Source organism: Musca autumnalis, unplaced genomic scaffold (genome assembly GCF_047663935.1).
Source record: "Musca autumnalis isolate F117 unplaced genomic scaffold, ASM4766393v1 scaffold_1, whole genome shotgun sequence".
Lineage (NCBI taxonomy): Eukaryota > Metazoa > Arthropoda > Insecta > Diptera > Muscidae > Musca > Musca autumnalis.
The window spans coordinates 171,012,650-171,024,902 of record NW_027411644.1 but is presented as its reverse complement, the minus strand read 5'-3'; positions in this window follow the sequence as shown (position 1 = coordinate 171,024,902).

Genomic DNA, 12,253 nt, shown 5'->3' with positions numbered 1-12,253 from the left:
CGAACAAAACGTGTACGAACAGTACTTCAAAGAAATAAAATATCAATTCAAATAGGTATTAGTACATAAAAATTTTCAGTGTTCACCATATTAAATATTGTTTATTTGAATATTATTCCTTTTCCGCATACGAAGTAGCGGGCATTTTGCTAGTTGCTTATATAGACATCTGGGGTGCTTCTGAAATATTTACCACAAATAGCTATTGTAATGATGAGCACGTTAATAACAAATTTTCTTGGAGGTTAGATCCGGTTATCTCAATTTTTGAACCGGATATTCCGACATTAAAACCGATTTTTGAACCAGTTTTAAGTAACCGATTAAACTTATATGTATACCGTTAAAAAGCTTATAGAGTTGTCAATCAAATTAAATTATTTCGCTTCTGAAAACGTTGTTAGTTGCAGTTCTAGAACAAAAAAATCGTTTTCTTGAACCGTTTTTAAGGAAAAATATCAATACGCGCAAATATGGAGATCAAAGGCTGGGGGGCGAAAAATTCTTTTTGGCGATGAAAGTCGATGAAGGTAATATTACGAACCCGGAAGGACAGTTATGCCGTAGGTCAAACTTCTGAGTTATGACGCGATCAAATTTCGTTAGGTTTTTTGTCATGTAGGTATGTATAGTTTGTCAATAAATTAATTTCGCTATAACTCAGAAGTTTGACCGACGGCATAACTGTCCTTCCGGGTTCGTAATATTACCTTCATCGACTTTCATCGCCAAAAAGAATTTTTCGCCCCCCAGCCTTTGATCTCCATATTTGCGCGTATTGATATTTTTCCTTAAAAACGGTTCAAGAAAACGGTTTTTTTGTTCTAGAACTGCAACTAACAACGTTTTCAGAAGCGAAATAATTTAATTTGATTGACAACTCTATAAGCTTTTTAACGGTATACATATAAGTTTAAGCGGTTACTTAAAACCGGTTCAAAAATCGGTTTTAATGTCGGAATATCCGGTTCAAAAATTGAGATAACCGGATCTATCCTCCAAGAAAATTTGTTATTAACGTGCTCATCATTACAATAGCTATTTGTGGTAAATATTTCAGAAGCACCCCAGATGTCTATATAAGCAATAACCAATGGTTATGTGTACATACCAATAAATACCCAATAACGAATATACAGAAAAACAAAACGTAGTTTATTTCTGAACCAAAACCGATTAAATGTCAAAAAGGACAATGAAAACGGGACAAAATCGATTAGTTGTCAAAGAGAACCGTACCTAAAATCTTCTGAGCAACATTTTTGTAGAATATTTGGATGTTGAAAAATCTCATCTTGTGGTACTTTCACTACGGTTCAAAAAAGAAAGGACGAAAAGGACATGAAAGGCATTGAGTTAGAAGAATGAAATGTTCTACAAAAAGATTCGCCAATCGATTTGACTGAAGACATGTCACCTCAAAATGAAGCTACAACAAGGCCAAACGGAGATATGGAGCTATTTTCCAAAGTATTATAGGGAAAAATCAAAAACTTCATCGCGCGATATCTCAGAAACTTGACCTATGGCGAAAATTTCCTTTTGGGTTCTTAGTATACTCATCAAGGGCTTTCATCTCCAAAATAAATTTTCCACCCCCCAAAAATGCTGCTGCACAGTGTAATTTATTGAAATTTGTTTATGGTTATTAATGAATTTCTGTTGTTGAAATGGTTTTCAACGTTTGTCGCATGTTCTCGCTTTCAAGAGCGAGAGAAAAAACTTGTTTACGGCATAGAGAGAGAGCGCTACAACAATGTACTGTGTTTTTTCTTGAGATGTGAGTGTCGTTGCTGTGTTTATGGCAGCCAAGATCACCCATATACGTTAACGTGACTGCAACAACAAAATATGTTCTCTTTTTTCTCATCTGTCGTGGTTTAGCAAAGGAAAGATTCGCTCAGAGAGACTAATGCACAAAATATTTTGAGCACCACCGGTTTATGGGCATTTTTGCGGCATGGAGGGATGATGCGTTTGTTTGGCATTTGGTTTGTTTATCTACTTGTCCTCGGGTGAAGGCTTGTATGTATACAATAAGTTTTCTTACTGTTTTTATAAACAAACGAAGGGGGAAGGAAAAAAATGGTACTAGTTCGCATGTTTTGTTGTGTTTGGTGGTTAAGAAAGGCAGATACAATTTTTTAACCGTCAGTTTGGTTAATTTTGGCTGTCTCTTTAAAGCAGTCGTTGTGCGTGGATCGGTAGTGCAGAAATAAATCAGTGTTTGTGTGTTTTCTTAAAGTAAAGGTGCCTTTCGGGTAAATGAAATGCCCAATACATTTTATAATTGAATTCACGTTTCTGAAAAAGGATAAGAAATTTTATTGGACAAAGAAGCAACCGCATGTGATATTGGTAATAACATCAATACATTTTATATATTTGAAATATGTATGTAATATATTATGTAATATATTTGTAATTACAGATACCCATTTTCCGCTGATGAGTTTCAATTTGGCAGAAGAATGTGTTTTATTTCACAACTAACGAGAAGCGTTCAACGATTTTCTCTGTATTTTATATTTAAAAGTGATTTTTTTGTTTTCTTTTAATAAAATTTAAGTGTGGCACTAAATAATCATTTACTTCTGTTATTAAATATTACATTCCGTTTTTCATTCTTTCATCTGTTATTTCTTGTATCTGTTAGTTTTATGTACCTATGTGTCTGCTGTTGCTTTGTGTTTGGCATTTTTATTCGATTCAATTAAATAAATAACCACCACCACCATTTATAAATGTGTCTATGTATCTTTTTGTGGTTTTTGGTTTGTATTTAACAAAAAAACAACGAAATAAATTCATTCAACAATTTTTTAAATAAAGAAAATATTTAGTTTTTATCAAGCAAAATGTGGAATATTTTAATAAATATTTTTGTCAATATGTGAAATATTTTATCTGTTCAATATAAACAAATTCGATCAATTTTTTAGTCAATATTACAATTATATTTTATCAATCTGTATTTTTACTTTGTTATCAAATAATTTGATCGAATTTTGTTAATATGACAATTTTTTTATCGCCGGAAAATCGATAAATTTGCAATTTTAGAAAAATGAAATAAATCCCCAACTTTATTTTTGGGCATTTATGTAATTTCCAAAATTGGGAAATTATTTCATAATGAAATAAGTCCCCAAATTTTTATACGAAATAAATCCAAAGAAAAATTAAACAAATTCCCAAAAAATTAAATTATAGTTGTTGTTGTTTTGTGTATACAAACATTTTCAGTTTGGGGATTCATTTCATTGGCGGCCGAAATCCGTTGAAGTGGAAGATATCCTGTTTTTCTCTACATTTACCGTCATAAAATGGCTGTATGAAGAGACCTAAAAATAAAACGTATGTTCGTTTTCCATTAACTCCAACAAAATTGAATAGGTACATCATGGCCCATGAAAAGTTTTTAGTGTATTATAGTGTTATTAGCATCATTTCGTTTGGACACACTGTAAACGCACATGGCACTCATATAGTTATATATAAATTCCCTTCTTTCAGCAGATTTTTCGTAAACTTTTTGTATTTTATTATTATTTATTTGTTTTTTTTTTTTCTGTTCACAAACGCAAAAATTTTGTTTGTGTTAATAAATGTTAAATAAATATCACGAACAATGAATTCGTGGCGCAGAAAGACGTTAAACAGCAGCAGCAGACCGACCGATTGCTCGAAAAGTAAACTTTGTTGAACACTTCGACAATTTCATATGGATTGGGATAGTCCTCCTTCTCTATCGGGAGACTAATGACCTTTGCTTGACGATATGGTTTCTTTTGTAGCTATTGTCGAGCTGGTGGTGATGGTGATGGCGATGGTGTTGTTGTTATTGTTGTCGCCACAGCAAATTATGACCGCCTTTGTGTGTCGACATTTTTATTTGGAATTTAATGTTCATATTGTATATATGTATGTATTTTCAATTGATAATTATTTGTTTTCAGATAATAAAAGAATTTCGAAAACTAAGAATTAATAATATTTTATTAATTTAAAATAAAAAGAGTTTCATAATGCAATGGAAAATTGATCAGCTAATAGGATTGGTTGCAAACTTTTTTGATGGTTTAAATAATTATATATTGAACGAACCTCCCTGATTACATTGTTGATTCTAATGTCAATTCGTCGGTGGCATGCTTAAGTGTTTCATACGCCATTTGCCCGTTTTGAGATAATCGCATTTTAATGTTTTGCGCCACAACTGCGTGGAGCTGACTAAAGAAAATATTTATATTTTTGACTTGAAATATTAATAATAGTATATAGAACATATTTGCAAAAATATAGAAGAAAATGTATTGGAATATAAAAGTTATAGAAATTTTTTTTAAAAAAAGAATTTTTGTCGATTTGTTACATATCCACACTTATGACACAAATGTGAAATATTGTACATCACATGGAACAAAGTGACAAAAAAATTTTCCATCTTTGCCTTAATAAATTAAATACTTCTAAAGCGAAAATTCAAGTTCTGATTTTTGAAATGTGTTTTTAAACTTGTAAGTTTTCAAAATATTAAGTTCATAACTGAAAAAAGTTTAAGTTTTCGCGTCGATGCATGGATATCTCGGAAACTAGAGCAGATAGGAGAAAGCCGACTAGAAATTCAGAAAGAGCATACCGGAAAAACTTAGAAACCACCTACATCTCAAAAAGTCAAAAATGGCGTATGGAACACTTAAGCATGACACCGACGAATTGTAGATAGTTAAAGATATTGAAGCATGGCACGGAAGATTGATAGCCTGACTGACGCGTAGATAACTTGAAATAGGTGGTGGCAGTGAGCACAAATATCTTCAAAATCTTTTGTAGCAATATAGGAAATATTTGTAAGTTAATTTTTCTGCTAAATCTGGTTCTGGGTCTATGTCCAGTAATAATAAAGGGGCTGCTTCGATGGGTCGCAATCTGAAAGCAACTGAAGTTAGTTGAGTAGATAGGTCGAAAAGGTGCTGTGTGTCGTGTGGATGAAATTGGGCAGTCTGGTGATGGATACAATTATGGGGGGATGATCTGACCCAAGAGGAACGGCGCGTTGCCTGGTGAAGTCATTTACCAGACCAGATGAAACGATAGTATATCTGACGAACTGTGGCACACTCCGCTAATTCTGGTAGGCACGTCCTCATTGACCGTGCAACACATAGATCTACCAATCTCGTACCAACACAATTTAAAACAAGTGGGAAAAGTCTTAAGTTCGGTCGGGCCGAACTTTTTATACCCTCCACCACAAATTTCAGCCATTTCGGTGGATTAATGTGGCCACAACCTTCAAAATACCGAAAATCGGAAGGTATAGTTCTATGGGGGCTATATGATGGCGTGAACCTATACCTACAAATTTCTGGGAGAAAGTTTTATATCCCCAACGAAGACTAAATAACAAATTTCAGCCATCTCGGTGTGATAATGAGGCCAAAACATTCAAAATACCGAAAATCGGGAGATATCGTCCTATGGGGGCTATATCAAAACGTGGACCTATATAAACATTTTGTGGTAGAAATGTTTCTTAGAATCTAAAAACACAAAGTACAAAGTTGCAATCTATTCTGTTGTCAAATGACACTAATACATTCAAAATATATTAAAATGACCCGTACTTTATATGGGGCGTTATATGAGGGCTATACCAAAACGTGGACCTATATAAACCAACTTTGGTAGGAATGTTTTTTGGCCGCTGGAGACACAAAATACCAAATTACAAGCAATTCGGTGGTAAAATGGGACAAATATAATAAACATTCCTTAGAACGACGACGCGTCATTTTGTATGGGGGCTATACGAAAGCATGGACCTACATAACCCGCTTTCAATACCAAAAGTCCTACGTTATATGGGGGCTATAGCAAAACGTGGACCTATATAAACCAACTTTGGTAGGAATGTTTTTTGGCCGCTGGAGACACAAAATACCAAATTACAACCAATTCGGTGGTAAAATGGGACAAATATCTTAAACATTCCTTAAAACGACGACGCATCACGCGTCATTTTGTATGGGGCTATACGAAAGCATGGACCTACATAACCCGCTTTCAATACCAAAAGTCCTACGTACATATAATAGATTTTCCGAAAATTGCATCCACCTATTGTAACGATCCTCTCAGCAGACTCTATTTCTTCTGACAAATGCTACCAATAGATCCGACCGTGCTCAGGGCTTGGGGGGTGTTCTTTTCAGAAGTAATAAGCCTCAACCAGTTACAATAATATTTAAGTTTTTGGTAGCAAAGTAAATACATATTATTCGCGATGGTCATTACAAGTACGAAGGAAACATCATAAAGTTTGGAATCTTAGTTGTTCAAGATTCGTCGGATTACCCGCCCAACCATGCCGACTGTAACTTTGTCAGCCCATTAAACATTCTAAACGTACATGGCTTCAATTTCGCCGACCTATCTCAAAATTTACATTGAATAAATCGCCATAATTTATAGATTAATTCTGAGTTTTATGAAATTAATATTTAATATGATATTTTCGATGATATTAAATTTAACAAATAGCAAGATTAAGAATATTGTGAGCAATATACAATTCAAAGATTATGATAATGATTTATAAAAACTATACGGCAGTCTCGTTTGGTAATATTAAACAAATCGCGGTGAATAGTGTTTAAAATAATAATACTGATGGAAATACATGTAAAATACAGGAATTATAAAGTACTTACATTATATTGTGAATTGGAGGCTGCGTCGACAAGCGCTTGTGATTCAGCTGTCTCAATAAAATGATGATAATTTAATTAATATGTGTGTAGATTTGCGAATTATATCTATAAGTACTGCGTAATTATGATATAAAATTGTGACTTCTAGTTTGATCCATGTGATATGATCCTTTATGTTTTGCAATTGTAATTGATTGTAGTAATTCTTTTAACCGCGAATTTATACTTTAGACTCCATAAATTCTGAAATTCTGCCACCAAAGGATTGAATTCAGTTCAAAATTGGCAGATGTATCCGATCAGAGATATGAATTAGATGCTTGATTTGTATCAATTATCGAATGACGATAAAACTCCCAAATTAGAATCAATGATAATATTAGGCAATAGATGAGATAGATTTGCAGAGGTTGTTCGAATAAAATTTGCGTTAAAGAGAACTTCAAAGGATTTACGAGCGTTTGGGCAATTAGAAACTTCATATGTGGTCCATATATAATATTTAGCAAACGATATAAAATTCCATAATTGAGACAATAATAAATAGCGATATATCCAATTGGAACGTTTATAGCAAGATTTATATTCTTCAGCCAATCTGCTTCTTTTCAGCAAATAAATTTTCTTCCAATTTCCAAAATTGTTAATAATATTTTACGTATTGTAATAACTTTTTGTCAGCTCGAAAACCAGAAATCGAATGAATGAAAATTTTCTGTCTCCCATTGAAAACTTTTTCCTGACTTAAAAACAAATCCAAAGCATTCCTTATTTTAGAAATACTTTTGTATAGAAGTATTTATGATACAAAGTAGTCACACTATGTCAATCCGTTCGGACGCTAGAGTGATTTCCACAGACGGACCACCCATCCTATGGTGGAGGGTGAGCGATACATGATACATGAGCGATAATGAAGAAGTCATCCGAAATGGATAATCATCCAAAGCAACTGGATGAACCCGGAGTTGACTATTTGACAGTGCCCTCAATATAGCGATAGCCACCCATATTGTACCAGAATCCTGAATGTTGGCAGGGCGGTCCCGCTACTGAAGCCAGGCAAGTAAGACAGTAGAAGAGAATCTTAAGGCCGAAGATCCATGAGACACTACTCCTCCTCATGATAAAAAGCTGTTAGCTAGTTGCCCAACATCAGCATGGATTCTTGAAAATGCAGAGTACCACAGTACAGCATTACATTGTGGATATGTCCACATATATCAGTCGTGTACTAAACCAGAACCGGTCGTGCGACCATAAAGTTATGGTTTCCTTCATCTATCGAAAGCCTACGATACCGTCCGCCATCTCATATAAAGCAATGGAAAACCTCATAAAGCAATAGACCGGTCTGTGGTAAGCGCTGCGGCGCTAGTGTGGAATGCAAATGTTAGCCAAAATGCCGCCTTGGCGACTGCAACAAGATTTTACCGCTACATCAGCACAACAGTATAGGTCATTGCAACGCCTACTTTGATCTTATCACCGTAAGCATACTTGTGGACAGGATTCTCAAGTCAATAACATTTAAGTTTTTTGCTAGACAAAGTCAATACATCCTGAGATATGGTCCCTGAAATGTATCATATCGTTTTTTGAGTTAATAATTTTTATTTTTTTACGACTTTTATATTGTATCAAATTTTCATGTTGACATCTCTAAAACTCAACGAGTTACAGCTCATTTACTAAGAGTTTTGTATAATCCAACAAAAAAGGTTTTTGACAATATGAAGCACTAAAAGACGTCAAATCATTCTTGATCTTGCACAGAAATTTAGCACTGATGTTGGGCTAGCTGTTTACAAAATATGTATGTTCCAAGTAGTTATCTTAGTTTTTGTGTAATAATCTCTTTATGTTGGGAAGCCAAATTTCAATCGCCAACCTAAAACGCGTTTTTCTCGAAATCGGATTTTTTGAGATGTGTCACTCTTTGAGTAAATGAGCTATATGTTCTTCTGGATGCACGTTAAATATTCACATATGTATATATTTCATGTGATCTTGCATGTCTTCTGTTCGGCGTATTTTCCATAGTATACAACGCACTGTAGTCCATAACTTCGAATATGCTCCAAAAAGAAATGTTCCGATCACACCCAAAATTACACAATGCAGTGTAATTCTTTTCACATATAATGAACATTTGTGAAAATAAATCATCATTTGAGGAAATATTAAGTATTTTTTGTGGTTAACTCATGAATCATATAATTTTGCTAAATTCATTCGAACACCAAAAATAAATGGAATAACGGAATTTATCAAAAACCACAAAGCCCTATTTTCTGCTTAAAGGCATTTGCAATAATTTTAAAATAAAAAAGCAAAACAAAACCAAAAGCAAGTAAGAACGGCGTTAAGTTCGGCCGGGCCCAGCTTTAGTTTAATTTCGTTTATGAAAGTACTAAACTCTTCCTTTTATGATAATACTCCCTTCAAAACAGCTCATATGGGGCGAAATTGTTTTTCTTACCAAAACATGGACCAATATCTGCAATTTTCCGAATTGGGCGAAGTATGTACATAATATTGGGCAATACCGACTAGTCGTAAACCAGGATATTCTGGATTTGGATAGTTAACGAACATAGGGTTTGGAGCACCGTTCTATGGAGGCTGTATAAAACATTGACCTGTACCGGTAAATTTCTCGAGGAGAGTTTCGTAACTCCAGCGAAGACTAAATACCAAATTTCAGTTATTCCCGTTGGGAGGGACCTTTCTAAGTGGGCTATATAAAAACATGGAACAATACCGCACATTTTCAGGTGGAAAGTTTTATACCTGGGGGCTATATGAAGGCGTAGACCTATACCAACAAATTTCAGGTGGAAAGTTTTATTTCCGCTACGAAGACTAAGTACCAATTTTAGCCATTTCCGTGGGATATTAAGGCCACAAAATACCGAAAATCGGGAGATACCGTTCTATGGGGGCTATATGAAGACGTTAACCTATACCGACTATATTCAGGGGTAAGTTTTATACCCTCAACGAAGACTTAGTACCAAATTTCAGCCATTTAGGTGTTATAATGAGGCTAAAACCTTCAAAATACCGAAAATTCGGATGTACGGTTCTGTGGGGGGTACATCAAAACGTGGACCGATACCGATAAATTTTTGGTAGAAAGTTTAGTATCTCAAAGGAGGACTAAATACCAAATTTCACTCATTTTGGTAGGATATATATAATTGTTCCACAAACATCCCATAATGGACAAGGGATACTTCTCTCATATCAATGAGTGCACCCCGATTCATGTTAGCTCAATGATATGGGACCTACTGTTTATCGCCGAGTCCGAACGGCGTGTCTTAATACACCAATTATAAAGAAGTTTTACACGGTTGAAATACTCAGGAAATGTCGCAAACATCACTGAGGGGTATTTTTCCTCCGTTGAAAATTTTTGATATTGCCTGGCCGGGTAATCGAACCCACGACCTTCTGCGTGCAAGGCGGGTGTGCATACCTTTGCACCACGGTGGCATCCATTGCACCACGGTGGTAGGATAATATAGCTAAAACCTTCAAAATACCGATAATCGGGAGATAACATCCTATGGGGGCTATATCAAAACGTAGACCTATGAAAACAAATTTTGGTAGAAATGTTTTTTAGACTCTGGAAACACAAAAAAATACAATCGGTTGTATTGGTGAAATGGGGCTACTACATTCAAAATATCTTAAAGTCACGCGTACTACATATAGGGCGTTATATGGGGGCTATACCAAAACGTGGACATATAGGAACAAATTCTGGTAGATATGTTTTTTAGACTATGGAGACAAAAAATACAACATTACAACCAATACGGTGGTCAAATGGGAAAAAAAAAAAATTTAAAAAATTCTTAAAAAAGAGACGCTTTACTCGTCACTTTTTATGGGGGATATACGAAAACGTGGACCTACATAGCCCGTTGTCAATACCAAAAGTTCTTCGTACATACAATACATTGTACCAAAATTTCATACACATACTTCAATCCGTTCGGACGCTAGAATGATTCCCACAGACGGACGGACATGACTATATCGATATAGAATTGCACACTGATCAAGAATATATATTAGGGTTATGACATTTTGACATTTTTTCTCAAAAATGATTTCCTGTAGCAGGGATGAATGAGCTTTTGCCTAATAATCACTACGCTAGCGTTTATTCCATTGAAATATAAAAAAAGTTCACGCACAAATCGATTTTAAAAATATAATTTTCTGAAAAAATGTATGAAATGAAAAAAAAATTTTTTCAAAAATTATTTTTTGTTACACGAATGAATAAATATAAGCCTACTTATAACTATAATAAGGTTTATTTCATTCAAATATTGAAAAAGGTCATGCACAAACCACTTTGAAAAAATTTTAATTTTTTTTTTTTTTTTTTTTTTGTTAAAAAATTATATCTTTAAATAAAAGCGTTTATGACATTTTTACGATTCTCAGAATTGAAGAAAATTAGTGAGAAATAAATGTTATGTCAGTTTAATTATCTCATGTGACTCTAAACTTTAATTTCAATTGTATATCTGCTTACAGTGACTTCAAAAAATTGTCCATAATTTTGATAAATTCAAATTTTAAAATCATTTTGTGCGTGAGGTTTTTCACCGAATCACCTTATAACTATGATTTTATGTAATCTTATGGCTAAACTCATCACGCTATGATACAGGGATATGAGGTTGTAAAAAAGTCATAACCCTAATATATATAGTTTTTAGTGTCTAAAATTATTATTTCGAGTAGTTACAAACGGAATGAAAAACTCAATATACCCCCCCTAATATGGTGGAAGGTATAATAACAATAAATATTAACGAAAATAAATGAAAGCAGGGCCGAACTTTTTATACCTCCCATCATAAAATATTCTGAAGTAAAACGGAATAATTATTTTCTTTCCTGTCCGCAATTTTAGGAGGAGATATTCTGTGACCACTGATACCCAATTAAGGAAAACAAAACAAAAATCATGCCCCAGACGGAGCCGCAGAAGCTAGAAACTGGATATATGGAGTGTAGGTTACTATAATTGTATAGTAGTAAGATAAGCTGAGTTTTTGGATATTCGTACTAGATGGGAGCGAAAAGTCCCAAAAAGCTACTGAATTTGGGATATGTAAAATCGATATCGGTTAACCAATTATCAGCCGTAAAATTTCTGAAAGTCGTAGTCGACTATTGACTGTGCGAAAACCGTATAATCGATTATTCTTAATAGACTTACGAAAGACGGAGACAACTGTTAGTCGTAGTCAAACATTATTCATAGTCTATTATTATTCATAGTCGACTATCAGTCGTAGTTGACTATTAGGTGTGCTTAAACCGAGTAAGCGACGGTACTTTTTTATACGTACATATTAGGCCGGGGCGATTTGAAAACCTTCATGGGCCCTTCGCGTTTCTTATTCCTGGGATTGAACTGAGCAAAAAAGTCCACAGGACCATATATCTACCGTGAAAATCGAGCCTCCCGATTTCGACTTTAAGTTTTTTATTGACGTTTT